Raw genomic sequence first — 14,059 nt, forward strand, 5'->3', positions numbered from 1 at the left:
TGTGGGCAGATTTTCCTGCCTGATTCCTGTCTGGCCGGGGCTCTCTGGTGAGGAAAGCCCCCTGGCCGAGTCTTCCTGTCCTCGGATTGTGAACGGCACTCCTGCCCTCCGCAGAGCTGCCTCGTTCCAGCTCGGCTCCGAGACCTGAGACCTCCGGGATGTCATTTGCCTCTACGGTCTGCCGTGCGTGACGTACCATTATGGAGGGTTTGTGGGTCACTCTGCAGGAACGGAGCGTCTGTGGTCCACTGTGCAGGGCCGTGGTATTGGGAAGGATTGCAGTTCCATTGTGTGGGGAGGCTGTTTGTGTGGAGTATCACAGAGTGTCATGGTTTAACGCGGTGCTGTTGGGATTGCGTGGAGAATTCGTGGCATGTTGAGCAGCAGAAGTGGTGTCGCGTGGAGGATGTGTGGCCCATTGTGCAGCAGAAGTGGTGTTGCATGGAGAATCGTGGTCCCTTGACTAGTGCCAGTGGTGTTGTGTGGAGGACGCGTAGCCCTTTGTTCAGTGGCAGCAGATGGTATGGAGAATTGTGGTCCCCTGAGCAACGGTCGTGGTGTTGCATGGAGAATCCGTGGTCCCTGAGCAGTGGTGGTGGTGTTGTGTGTGGGATGTGTGGCCCTTTGCTCAGTGGTTGTGGTGCTGAGGGCGTGTGGCCTGTTGTGCATAGCGCCACGTTGCAGAGTGTGCAGCTTACAGGCACCCCAAGCGTAGCACCTGGTCAGCGTGAGGGGGCACCTGACTGGGGTGGGTGCCCGGGCACTGCATCTGTGCAGGAGGGGCCGCCCCCTTCCCTCAGACTGTCTGCTCTTCCCCTGGAGTGGGCGTGGGTTGCTGTTGTCCTGCTTGAGGCTCTCGGGAGTGTGGCGTGTGTGGAAGCGACTCCCACCCTCTGTGAGGGGGTCCTGGCGCACTCAGAGTTCCCAGGTGTCGATTCAGAACTAAACTTGAGGCCGGAAAGAATTCCTGCTCTCACTCAGTGGTCACGTGGATTTTTCTAGTGTGAATGGGAATCATGGCTGTGAGTGTGACACTTGGGCAGGGAGAGGGGCAGGGGGTAAGGCTCGTGCCTCTGCCGGACCCAGGCTTGGTCCCAGGTGTCGCCCGGATGCCCCTGAGCACTGCCAGGGTGTCCTGGTGGGTGTGGGCACTGCAGGCTGAATGGTGCCTCCTTCCCTGCATCTTGCTCCATGTGCCAGTCTGGGCAGCTCGAACTCACTGGAAGTGAAGCCCCGAGGATTGCCTGAGGCCCCCCAAATAAAACAACTTACGGGAAATTCTTGGCAGTTCTGTGTTCTGTAAATACGAGCACTCTAGCGAGAGCTTCTCTCTTCGGGCAAAGGCCGTTGTTCCCTGTCCAGCTGTAGGTTCCAGACATTTCCCCTTGTGATTGAGGGTAACACTGTAGCACTGTCCTCCCGTTTTGTTCGTCGATTTGCTCGATCAGGCCCAGTAATGTCTCCATCGTGAGACTTGTTGTTACTGTGTTTGGCATATCGAATATGTCATGGGAAGCTTGCCAGGCTCTGCCGTGCGGGCGAGATACTCTCGGTAGCTTGCTGGGCTCTCCGAGAGGGATGGAGGAATTGAACCCGGGTCGGCCGAGTCAGCTGCATGCAAGGCAAACGCCCTACCCGCTGTGCTATCGCTCCAGCCCAAACTTTAGTAAATATATACATACACACACACACACACACACACACACACACACATATATATTTTTCACTTTTTGGGTATGATCGAGGGTGTCTGTTATAAACATATTTAGCTTTGCTGTCGGCGATACTTTTGGAAGTTTCTGTTATATACTATTTCATTAAAAAAGTGCTGCTGAATTGATTTTATGACTCAGCCCTGAGTTACAGTGCTCCCTCCAGTTGAGAGCGAGCAGGGTTTCCCCCGCCCCTCGCTGTAGGAAGGGGTCGGGAAAATGGCGATGGTGGCAGTAAGCGTGGGGACCGTGGTGGCGGGGGTCGGGGTGGGGTGGAGGCGATGGGGGATGGAGTGTGGAGTCAGTGTTCACGGTGGTGTGGATCTTGTGGGTATTGATGAAGGTAATAATTACGGCGGTTGTCGCGGGGTGATCGTGGTGGGGGGTGTCATGGTGAGAGTGAAGGGGTGATGAGGGGGCTGCTGGTGACAACACTGTTGGCTGTGAAGGTGGCACTGATAGTGACAGCAAGGGTGATAACGCTGGTGGGTGATGATGGTGTTTAAGCTGACTCTACACACGTGCTCTGAACTACAGAACAATGCACGCATGATGGCACAGCGGGTAGGGCGTTTGCCTTGCACGCGGCCAACCCAGGTTCGATTCCTCCGCCCCTCTTGGAGAGCCCGGCAAGCTACCGAGAGTATCTTGCCCACGTGGCAGAGCCTGGCAAGCTCCCCATGGTGTATTGGATATGCCAAAAACAGTGACAACAAGTCTCACAGTGGAGACATTACTGGTGGCCACTTGAGCAAACTGATGAACAACGGGAGGACAGGGCTACAGTGCTACTGTGTGTAACAAAGTCATGCAAAGTTAGAATTAGTGATCCGAAGGGAGAGGCTAGAGGAAGAGGCTGATCTTGCCCTCTGCCCAGCCCCCCGCTCCCCCAAGGCTACTGAAGGGCGCAAACGGTCATTCGCCCTCCCCTGCCCATCGTGTGCCGGAGTGAAAACACATGCATTGGATTTGGAGCCCTAACCTCCCCCCAACCCCCAAATCACTGCGTGGTATGATTTTCTCACATGAAAGAAGTGGTGATTGTTTTTCCAGAGAGAAATGACTTTTGCGTTGCAAGCTTCCTGCTTTCACGGTGTGCCCGGCTCACAGTGGGGTGCTCTGGGCTGGGCTCTCTGTTCCAGAGACACACGGGCCTCACAGGGCCGAGTCCAGGCACGGGCTAGAGATGGGAGTGCGTTTATTGCAGTGTGCTGTCCAGGAAAGCGGCCCCGCTGTGGTCACTTCCAGAGGGGCTGCAATGCTCGAGTTCCCCCCCCCCCCCACCGACCCGGGGCCTGGATATCCTGGCCACTCAGGGCTTGATCAGTGCCAATTCTTTCATTCATTCTGGAAAGTACTGTGTGTGTGTGTGTGTGAAAGAGTGAAGTGAGTATGTGAGAATGATTGAAGGAGTGAAGGAACGAAGGAGGGAAGGAATGAAGGAGGGCGTGGGTGAACGAGGAGTATAGCAGTGAATGCAGGAAAGAGCGAGTGAGGGCGTGAGTAGAGCAAGGAGTGAGTGCAGGAGTGAGGCAGGGCATGGGTGCATGACAGCGAAGGAAGGCGTGAGTGAGGATGGAGTGAGCGAAGGAGTGGAGGAATGAATGAATGGAGGAGCAGAGGGAGATAGGACTGAGTGGAGAGAAGGGAGGCATTGACAGAGGAGGGAAGGAAGAAAGGCATGGCTGAATGAGGGAAGGAAGAAGGGCATGAATGGATTATGGAGGGAGTGAGGGGTGGAAGGAAGGTATGAATGGAGAGAATCAAATGGATGAAGGAGTGGAGGGAGATATGAATGAATGGGGAGAAGGAAGGTGTGAATGAATAAGTAAAGGAAGGCCTGCGTGAAGGAGGGAGAGAAGGAAGGCCTGGAGGATAATGGGTGAAAAGGCATTGATGAAGGAAGAGAGGGAAGGTGAATGAGTGAAGGGGCGTGGGTGGACGAGTGGAGGAGGGGTGGGTGGACGAGTGGAGGAGGGGTGGGTGGACGAGTGGAGGAGGGCGTGGGTGGACGAGTGGAGAAGGGGTGGGTGGACGAGTGGAGGAGGGCACCAGCCAGGCCTCTCCATGTGCTTGTCTTGTATCTGTGGCTTTTCCGTGTCTGTGGTTCTTCCTGTATCTGTGGCTCTTCCTGCGCTCGTGGTTCTTCCCCTGTCCATGGCTCTTCCGTGGCTCTTCCTATGTTCGTGGCTTTTCCTTGTCCGTGGCTTTTCTGTGTCTGTGGCTCTTCCTGTATCTGTGGCTCTTGCCCTGTCCGTGGCTCGTCAGGCACTGTGGCACGGTGAGTCATGGTGGGCCCAGCTTGCACATACACGCACACCCCACACACATGCACACATACATGTGCAATGTAGCGTGAGTATCCGTGCACACCACAAACATACATGCACCAGTCTCTGCCCTTCCCGCGTGGCCTACGTGCTGCTTTGGTGACGTCCTGGTCGGCCCTTCCCTGCGCCCAAGGCCACCTGCCCCTGTCCAGTTCTCCAGCCCTCCCAGGGGCTGCGGATGTGCCCACCAGGGGGTCTCTGAGGACACCTGCACCTGCGATTTTCAGACTCAGTCCCGGGGCCCCTGTCAGACCCCCGGTGCCTCTTGTGGGGTTGAGGTAAGGGTGTGGTATAGTGTGACGGGCCTGGTTGTGTGGTGGCACTGCAGTGGTGGTGTGTGTCCACCGGCGTGAGCAGTTGCTTGCCTTCCGCTACTTGCTGTGCAAGTCCACATATGATCTCACTAAACACGCCACTGGCATCTTTTTAAAGAAACAGTCTGCCAGCGCTTCTGTGGTCCAGCACAGGACCACCACCTCCCCCTCGAAGTGCAGTTGGTCCTCTCTCGCTTGGGCCTCGGCGCTTGTGAGTGTCAGAAGCCGCAGGAACTGGGACCCGCCTGCATCTCCCCGATTGCCTTGCCGTTGCCGCCCCGGAAGCTCCGCGCTCCCTTCCTGCTGCATCTCCGCCAGAGCCGCCCTCTTGCCGGGATTAAATAGCGATATAAATAGCTTACCAATAACCAGTGACTCTTCCAACACCATATTGAATATTTCCTTGGGTCCTTTCTCCTTCTAAGCACGTTTCCGCTCTACATTGGGGTTCCCCGGGAAGGGACATGGTTTACAGTCTTTCTGGGAGCCTGGGACTGGCCACGGCCGCGCCTTCTGCTCCGGGCGCTGTCTGTCTGTCTGTCTGTCTGTGTCTTGGTGGAGATTGGGGGTTTGCTCGTGCTGGCGCATGCATCAACATTCATTCACGCGCAGTAATTCAGTGTGGAGGAAAATCCGTGTTTCTTTCCGAGCTGATTTGCATGCGCATGTCAGATCTCGCCGTGCCATTTCTGTGGTATGGAGTCAAACAGAATTGACCTTTTACCAAGTTTTGATGCGGGAAGGTTCTGGGTTTTGTGGGTGGCGGGGAGGGGCTGCCGGGAGATGGGAAGAGACGAGCGTTGATTTATGCCAGGACGCAGCCAGAGCAGGGAGCCCGGGCTGCTTCTCAGCGATGGGGCCTCTGCTCCGGGCTCGGGTTCATGTCCAGGCACACTGTCCCTCGGCCCACGCGGGTCCCCAGCGGGTTGGACAGTGGGGCGGGCACCCCTTCCCGTTCCTCGTCTTCACCTCCAGCGCGGCGTCACCTCACCTGCGAGGCCGCATCCCTCTCTGCCGCGCGCCTGTCCCGGCCAGGACGGGGCTGCCGGGCACCGGCGTCGGGAAGACGCGCTCACCACAGGCCCCGTTCGTGGTCTGTGTCCCGGTTTTCATTACGATTATTTCCCACCAAGAAATTGAAAACAAAATGTCACCCAGTAAATCTGTTCACGAATAGCAGCTCTCTGAAATGGATAGTTTACTCTTCGCAGAAAGAGTAAAATACATTGCAGATGCTTTCGGCTGGCTTCTATCAAAATAATTATCTTAGCAATTATCTCCGCCATCCCGTTAACTTTTGCATGTGGCTGCTGCCTCCCGGCCTTTGTGTTCGCCAGCCCTGGTTAGAGTTCTCCCAGGGACTACCACACTGACAGATTTTTTTTCTCTTTCTTCTTCATCACGGAGAAAAGAGGAAGAAAGGGAAAGGGCTATTTCAGAGGAAATTCTCTGATGCGCTGGTGGTTAGCCGGTTCCTGCCGACCAGGGGCCTGCGTGTGTGGGGAGGGGAGTGGGCAGGACACCCCTTTGTCCCCACCAGGTTCCAGGCTGGATCCCCTTGCTCCAAGGAGTGGTGTAGAACCCGGTCCCGAGAACAGTGCTGCTCCGTCACGAGTGTGCCTGACAAGTTTCATGCTCGAACTTCCAGGCGGGCTCCGTGGCTTGGTTTCGCTTTGTTTTCTTTCACTGTGACACGGAGAGGACAGTGATTTAGACACGATTGGCCTCCCGATGCCCAGGACCCTCCTCCGGGGGACCCTGCCGCTCCCGGCTGCGTCCTTTCCTTGGTTCCTCTGAGGTGGGCATCGTCGGTGCCGGAGGGGTTTCTCTTGCATGCTCCCCTGAGCTGGACGGCGCTGGCTTGTGGCGCCTGTCCCGACGTGCTTCCTCTGGGACCCCATGGGAGGGCGCCGTGGGTTTGGGGCCACTTTCGTGAGCTGGCAACACTTTGGGCAGAGTAAATGGCAGTGCCTGGCCTGCAGCTCGGCTGGCTCTGGGGGTGCTGGGAGCAGCCGCGCCTCCGTGCCAGCCTGACCCATTTCCACAGCCCATTATCATAATTCCCCATCGTATGGCCACTGACTTAATGTACTTACAAATGACAGAGAAAGTGTGTTACATGACCTTAGGGTTTTCAGAAATTAAATGACGTCGTGGGTCGTATTTCAAAGAGCAGCTCAGGAGAATGGTTTTCTTTCCTGCGTAAAGTGTCACTCTGCATAGCAACAGGATATTGTATTTCTTTTTTATTACACAAAAATGTGAAGCTTTTAAACTCCTAGATTTCCCCACATAAAATTTAATATTGGGGTAGGGAATGAAATACCGAGCGGATCCATCTGCGGCTCCCCCATCTGCTCTCCATGCTCCAGGCGGGGACCCTCAAAAGTCAGACGCGCAGAGGCTGGGCAGGGCCTGCCTGGTGAGGGGCTTCCTCTGCGCCCCGCTGCTGCCAAGGCCGGGAATCCCCACCTCAGAGGCTGAGGCCCTTCACGGCGCAGCTGTGGCTTTGCGGGGAGTTCAGCGGGGGCCGGGCCTTTCTCCTGATGGGCTCAAGAGACCGTTTCTGGGCTTGAAGGTCTGGGAAGCACTTGGTTCTAGCGGGGGGCACTGGCCCTTCCCGGGCACCCCTGCACACAGCGCAGGGCCCTGGACTTGTTGTGCCCCTCGTCCCCCGCCCCGGGCCCACCGGGGAACCCAGGGACAGTGTCCCTCTCCCATGCCCCCTCCTGCACTTGGCCGCGGGGACCTAGAATTCCTTCCAAATGAAAACCCGTGTGCATGGGACAGCGGGCTCTGGAGGGGCCCTGTGGACCAGCAGAGACAGACTGAAACGTGGACCCGGCCCACGACTTCTGGTCCTGTCTTGCAGTTGTGAGCAGTTCTGTGTGGCCGGGCAGGGTGGGCTCTGTGCAGGGCTGGACGGGCCTGTAGGTCGCAGTGGGGTTGGGAGGGGCCTGTCAGGGTGGGGCGGGAACCTGTGTTGGTCAGGGCAGGGCCTTGCAGAGTGCGGTGGGGCCTGTGGGTGGGGCTTATGCAGAGTGGGCGGGGCCTATGCAGAGTAGGGCGGGGCCTTGTAGGGTGAGGCGGGGCCTGTGCTGGTGGGGCATGTGGGTGGGCCTGTGCAGGGTGAGGCGGGGTCTGTAGTGGCGAGGGCAGGGCCTGTGAAGTGTGGGGCGGGGCCTGGGGGCGGAGCCTGTGCTGGGTGGGGCGGGGCCTATGTGGAGTAAGGCGGGGCCTTGCAGAGCGGGGCGGGGCCTGTGCAGCTAAGGGGCGGGGCCTTGCAGAACGGGGCGGGGCCTATATAGAGTGGGACCGGGCCTTGGGGGGTGAGGCGGGGCCTGTGCTGGTGGGGCGTGTGAATGGGGCTTGTTGCAGGGTGAGGTGGAGCCTGTAGTGCAGGGCGTGTGAGGCAGGGCCTGCGAAGTGTGGGGCGGGGCCTGTGGGGCCTAGGGGCGGGGCCTGTGCTGGGTGGGGCGGGGCCTATGTCGAGTAGGCAGGGCCTTGCCGAATGGGGCGGGGCCGGTGCAGCTTAGGGGCGGGGCCTTGCAGAGTGGGGCGGGGCCTATACAGAGTGGGACGGAGCCTTGCGGGGTGAGGCGGGGCCTGTGCTGGTGGGGTGTGTGGGCGGGGCCTGTGGGCTAGGGGCAGGGCCTTGCAGAGTGGGGCGGGGTCTGTGCAGCGTGTGGGTGGAGCCTTGCGGGATGTGGGCGGGGCCGTGCGGGGTGGGGCCGGTGAAGATGCTGCTCCCTGGCTGATGTGAGAGGCTTCACCCAGCCCTGGGGGCAGGACGAGGTGCCAGCAGCATCCCCGGGGGTGCGGGACGATGGGACCCAGAAGCAGACCCAGACTGTCGGGTGCAGAGCCATGGGGCTGGGATGAAAGGCGGAGGTGGGGGGTTTCTCCTGCCCACGCCCCTGCCCCAGCTGCCCACGGCCACCGGTCCCCCCTTAGGTGGCGTGGTCAGTGATGCGCTGAGTAGCCCCACGCGTGTCGGAGCCCGTAAGTCCCGCATGTTGACGCAGAGAACACTGTCTGTGGTTACTGAAACCCTGCGACACCCCTGCGTTTAATCTGCTCTGTATTATGCCTGGAGCGAGACTGCGGGAGGGAGGTGTGGCCGCAGGTCTGCTAGAAATGACTTGTCAGCATTAATTTTTTTAAAGCCCCAACAGTCAGAGCATTTAAAAATTTTTCTGACGTAGCCAAAAAAACTTTTCATTTCTGTTCCGGTTTTCAGGGTTGCAAAATGGCTTTATTCTCTTGATTTCCATGGACGTAATTACATGGATCTTTACTATTATGTCTTTTTTTCTGCTTAAAATAAATACTCACCTGATGTCAGAAATACTCAGATGTTTCCCCCCAGAGGAAACCTAATTTTGCATCCCAGCCCCGAGTTCTGCGTTGGGACTGCATCGAGGCTTATCCCCCCAGAGACGGCCAGGCCAGCAGCAGTTTCCTCTTGGGGGACACAGGGGCCGAGTCCATCCAGTTCACACACACATGCTATGGGAGCCCAGCTTCTCCCAGCTCGGACAGCACTTGGGAGAAAGGAGTCCTGGGAGCTGAAGGTGGCAGAAAGAACGGACAGGATGGGGTGTCAGTCTGGCTGCCGGAGCACAGACGATGGGGCCTGAGCACTCGTGCCCGAATCGGAAGAGGGTGTGTGGGCCTCTGACTTTGAGCTTCTCAGGAGAAGGAGCTGGACAGGACACTCATTTCCCACGATGCTTCGTCTTCCAGAGAGACCCCTCCCCCCCACCGCCACCCACAGTGCCACCCGTGGGAGAAAATGCTGAGCCCCAGCCCCACGTGGAACATGTGTGCATTCCTGAGCAGTCCCGGCAAGGCACACCTGCAGCCCCCTGGCTGGATGGCGCCTCGGACTATAGCTTCCAAATGAATCTCAGGGACAAGGGCACCCCCTGCCCCGCCCGTCAGCTGCCTTAAGAAGTCGTGGGTACAACGGGGTTTATTAGTCCCATAAATCGTCTTTTCTGTCCGTCAAACGCTGAGAAATGCTGGAGATGATAGTGGCCGTGTCGGGGCTGGCATATAAATCACAGAAGATTAAATTATTAGATAATTTGGAAACTTAACAGTTTGCATTCTGCACTTCCAATTGTTTGCTGACTTGCACTTTTGCTGGCTGTCCGGGGCTTTATTAAGCGTCTTCGTGACATCTATCACCTCCTTCCTCTTCATTTTCCAATGGGCACATTTTCCCAGGAAGGAGGCTCGGAGCCCTGACGCCGGCCGCCACAGCTCCCAAAGATTGCAGTATTTTCGTTGACATGCAGTGCATTACCATAATTGGCTTTTCTACATGATAGGAGAGAGGAAATAATAATGTCATTTTATTTACAGCCAGAGTGTCGCTTTATGAGACTTCTCCAAGTTTCTGCCATGCTGTGTAGGTCAAATGACATCTTTTGATCAGTCCTGTCCAAAGACATCAAAGCTGAGTGGCATGTAATGGAGACCCAGTGACAAACCAAATCTAGAGAAGAAATAAGACTGCCCGCTTTCCCATTAAACAGGCTGCTAAACAGCACAGCTCCCCGTGTCGGCCGCGGAACCACTCTGACCGCCTAAATCAGGAGAATGAAAGGAGTCTGAATTGGACATTAGTACTGCAAATGACTGCGGTGATTGCCACCGGGCGCCCCCGCCCCTCCCCCCCAGCCAGCCCTCGAGCCAGGCGAGGCGCAGAGGGGCTGCCTGGCGCCCATTCATTTCTCTGCTGCCACTTGCTGGGCTTCTGATCTGGTTTATTTAGGTTTGACATCAGCCAAATGGTGTAGCAGGATATCTCTGACAGATATTCTTACGGATTTAACGGGAGGCCTGCTCTGGCAAGATGGATCTCCAGAGACAGAGTTTCCCAGAGACCCTCTCCTCCCCCCACCCCGTCCCTGCCCCTTCCCCTGTGGTCTCGGGGCCTTGGTGGTTGCCGGCCAGATCAGGAGGGCCGCCAGGACCCCAGGAGACGCCGCGAGCCCCAGGAAGAGGCGGTTTCATGGGTAGCCCCCATGCCATAGGGCCCCAATGAGTGGTTTCAAGTAAAGAGTGTGGCCATCTGCATCTTCAGCCAGGGCTGACGTGATGAGCAAGTGGAGTGGCTTCCGCCCTTATGCAGACGGGCAGGGTCTGTCCCAGGTGCCACGGCACCCAGAACCCTGTGTCACGTGGACGAGCGACGTGGCATCTCGGAGCTCCCGCATCCGTCTGTGGGTGTCAGTGCTCCCTTGGCTTGCGGGGGTGGCCAGGGCACAGCAGGCTCCGAGGGGCTTCTCTGCAGTGTGACCAAGCCTAGGGCCCTGGGAGTGGAGATCGCAGACCCTCGATGACCTCCTCTGGGGACCCGCTGAAGCGGGAATGGCTGGAGGAGGCTGTGGGAAGAGCAGGCACGGCTGCCCTGCTCCTGACTTCCTCCTGGCCAGCCCGAGAGGACTGGGCACTGATGGCCCTGTTTAAGGACGGCCGCAGGGACTCTCAGTTCGTTCCTTTCGTTAGTAATGGTCTCCTTGGTCCACCTGCAGCCGTTGTCCCAGGCTGTCCCCTGGTCTTCCTTAGGGCAGCGCCCCCTTTGTTGGGGCCCTGGGCTCCCGGCTCTCCTCTGTTGGTGTCCACCCTGCTCAGTGTAGAGCCGGCTCTCTCAGACCTTGCAGCCACAAGTGGCCACAAATGGCCACCCAGAATCTGGGCTTCTCCCGAGCCTGAGCTGGCCACCTCCCCACCAGCATGTCGGCATGGCGGGGCTGCTCACCCCTCGAGGTGAAGACTGACCTCACTGTCCCACGTGGGTCCAAATGCAGAGTCAGTGCTGTCGGGTGAGCTCAGAAGCCTGGGATCCCTGACCACACATCCCGGGAGGGCACAGAGGCAAAGTGGACATCAGGGAGTGAAGCACGAGCAGTGAGTGGACGCAGAGCCCGGGAAGTGGCACCTGAGCCATAGATGGGGTCAGTGAACATCAGTGCTTGTTCCTCAGTGACGTTTTCATCTGACACGCGGTGCTGGTTGAGAGGGTATTTGCGGGAGGAAGCGTTCGCCCAGAAACCGGGTGATTCTTCCTTCCCTGTGTGTGTGGGGCCCGCGGCTCTGGCCATCTGTGGCTCGGTGCCGTGTTGCTGGCCGGGTGGTGCTGGGGGGCCTCGGGGAGGTGGGCATGAACCTGGGCCGGGCATGAGCTGGGTGCGTGCCCTCCCCTCTCCACCATCTCCCGCCGACAAGGCAGTGTTTTCTCTCAGAATAACGGCATCTTCAGGCCGCTGTCCTGTCCCGGTCCCGTGGGTGAGCCACCAAGCCCAGGTGCCCGGTTCCCATGCCATTTCCTGCACCTGATGCCCGTGCCACGTGCGCCCCTTTCCTTCCCATGCCTGATGCCCCAGGAAGCCTGGGGAGGTCTGACTGTGCCAGCCGAGTGCCCACCTCCTCATGGCCACGCCCCTCCAGGCCATGCCCCTCCAGGCCCCGCCCCTTGCCACGCCCTTATTCTGATCCCGCCCCTCCAGGCCCCGTCCACCAAGGTCTTGCCCCTGGCCACGCCCTCATCCTGGCCCCGCCCCTCCTGGCTCCGCCCCTCCAGCCCCCACTCCTTTCCCCAGCCCCACCCCTCCTCCAGACCCTAGCCCCGCCCCCTTCTATCGGCTCCACCCCTTCTGGCCCCGCCCCATCCCGGCCCCGCCCACCCCATGGCCCTGCAAGCTTCCTCCCTAGCCCCGCCCCTGCATGTCCCCCCCAGGTCCCCCCCGTGGCCGTCCTCTGGGCTCAGTGGGCTTCATTCCGGGCTCCGCCTCAGTGCCCAGTGTGGTCTTTCCTTGGCTTTACGTCGGTGTGCGCTCACCCGGCCCCTGTCCCCTTGCCCCCAGGATCAAACCCCGGGAGGGTGGGTGGGCAGCCAGGGGTCCCTGTGGCTCTAGCCTTGGTAGAGGGACGGCGGGCTGGGTGGAGCCGGACGGGTCGGCTTTTCTAGGCCCCGTGAAGGAGTCGTGGTTGAAGACCTTTCCCCAGAAATGCCCTGGACGAGCCCTGGGCGTCCTGAGTCGGCCAGAGACAGCACTGGCCTGCGGAGGTGGGCAGGGGCAGTGACCACAGAAGGCGGGAGGGGCGCCTCTGGTGTGGCTGAAGCTCATGCGTTCAGCCCCCTGACTCCCAGGGACGTCCCCAGCCCGGAGAAGGTTCTAGGCCTTGGAACCTGAGGCCTGCAAATGAGCCCCCCACCCCCGCCCACGGGGTCACTTCCAGGGCCTCCTGCACCAGGCCGCCTCTTGGGGTGGCCTGCTGGGTCTGGGGGAGTGACAGCCCCTTGGAGCCCCCGCAGCTCCCACTGGCTTCCCCATGTCACCCCTGGTCCGGGACTGCTGCCGGCTCCTCCCCGCCCCACCCCGTGCCCCAATCTCTCCCCTTCTGTGCCCTGATGGGGCTTCCCTAAGGGCACGAGCCCCCGCCCCTGGGAGGGCAGAACCTGGTGGCTGGGCCAGCGGGTGTGGTGGTGAGGTGGTCTCCCGGCCTGGCCCGGCCCAGCCCACAGAGGCCGTTTGTGTAAGGAACGGGAGCGGGTAAATGCTCCCACTCAGGTTGCCAGCGGGGAGGAGATGAACATTTCCAGGCCATCACCCTGCAGAGTGGGGCGGGGGCTGGCTGGAGGGTGTCCCCTGGGAGAGGACAGTCAGCGCGCCCGGGGGAGGGGCAGGTGGGACTCCTGCCGGCTGGGCAGCGCTGTTGCCCCCACAGCCCGGCCTGCAGCGGGTTCCGGGGCTCTGCCGGCTCCGTTTAGGATGGAGGTGGGACCTGGGTGCTTTCCCCTGGGCCCTTTTGCCTCTGGGCGGGTCTGGGGGAGGCGGCCAGTGAGTGCTGCCGCCTGCATAGCCCCGTGCCCCCCACGCCAGGGTCCTACCACACCCTGCCCCCCACCTCTCTCCTGGACCCCGTTTGCTGTGTGAGATCCAGGTGTGCTGGGCAGAGCCTGCCGCGGGCACCTCATGGGCACGGCCCGAGGTCCGGGCGGGGGCATCAGGCGGGTGTTTTCTTGTCTGTGCTTTCTCTGATGCTCACATGGGCGTACCCTGCGCCTGCTCCCACCCAGCCCGGGCGTGGGGGACACACCCCCACATCCACGCCAGCATGTGGAGGCGGGCCACACCCCTGCCTGCCCACGGGGTCCCTGTGGCCCCCCTCTGTGGGCGGGCTGGGAAGGCCACGTCCAGGGGGCACCCGGACGTGGAGCTGCGATTGTTTCTCGCCTGGGGAGAAGCGTCACTTGGTTCCCTGATAACTGAGAATTTGAAGCAAGGCTCCGTGCTGCGCAGCCCACCCGTCTCTGTGGGAGGAGCCGGGGAGGGGAGGGGAGCACTGTGGCTCTCCTGTGATGCATGGGTCACTGCAGGCCGGCCCTCTCCTGCCTGGACCCAGCTCTTCCTGTCCGCGCCTGCGCACCAGCAGGGGTGGAGATTGACACCTGGAACGCAGACGCTCCCTCCGGCAGGCAGGACCCCGGCTGGTCTGCTCTGGTGCGTCTTCAGCGTCCAAACATCCTAGTCCAGGGAGGCGTGAGGCAGATTCCCCGGCCTGGGTGGACACAGCCTGGATACCACGCGGGGCATGACTTGGTTGCTGCTTTCATTCCGACTCTCCCCTGCCCGGTGTTTGGGGCTGTTGAGAAAGCCAGGCCTTGGGATTTGCTGCCACCAGGCCG

At 59.8% G+C, this 14,059-nt stretch overlaps 1 protein-coding gene across 1 annotated transcript in view; it reads left to right on the top strand.

The window, feature by feature from the left end:
* Positions 1-14,059, top strand: part of TSHZ1 (teashirt zinc finger homeobox 1) — a 55,933-nt gene that overhangs the window by 31,697 nt on the left and 10,177 nt on the right.

The sequence above is a fragment of the Sorex fumeus genome, unplaced genomic scaffold, assembly GCF_029834395.1.
Source record: "Sorex fumeus unplaced genomic scaffold, SorFum_2.1 ptg000092l, whole genome shotgun sequence".
NCBI lineage: Eukaryota > Metazoa > Chordata > Mammalia > Eulipotyphla > Soricidae > Sorex > Sorex fumeus.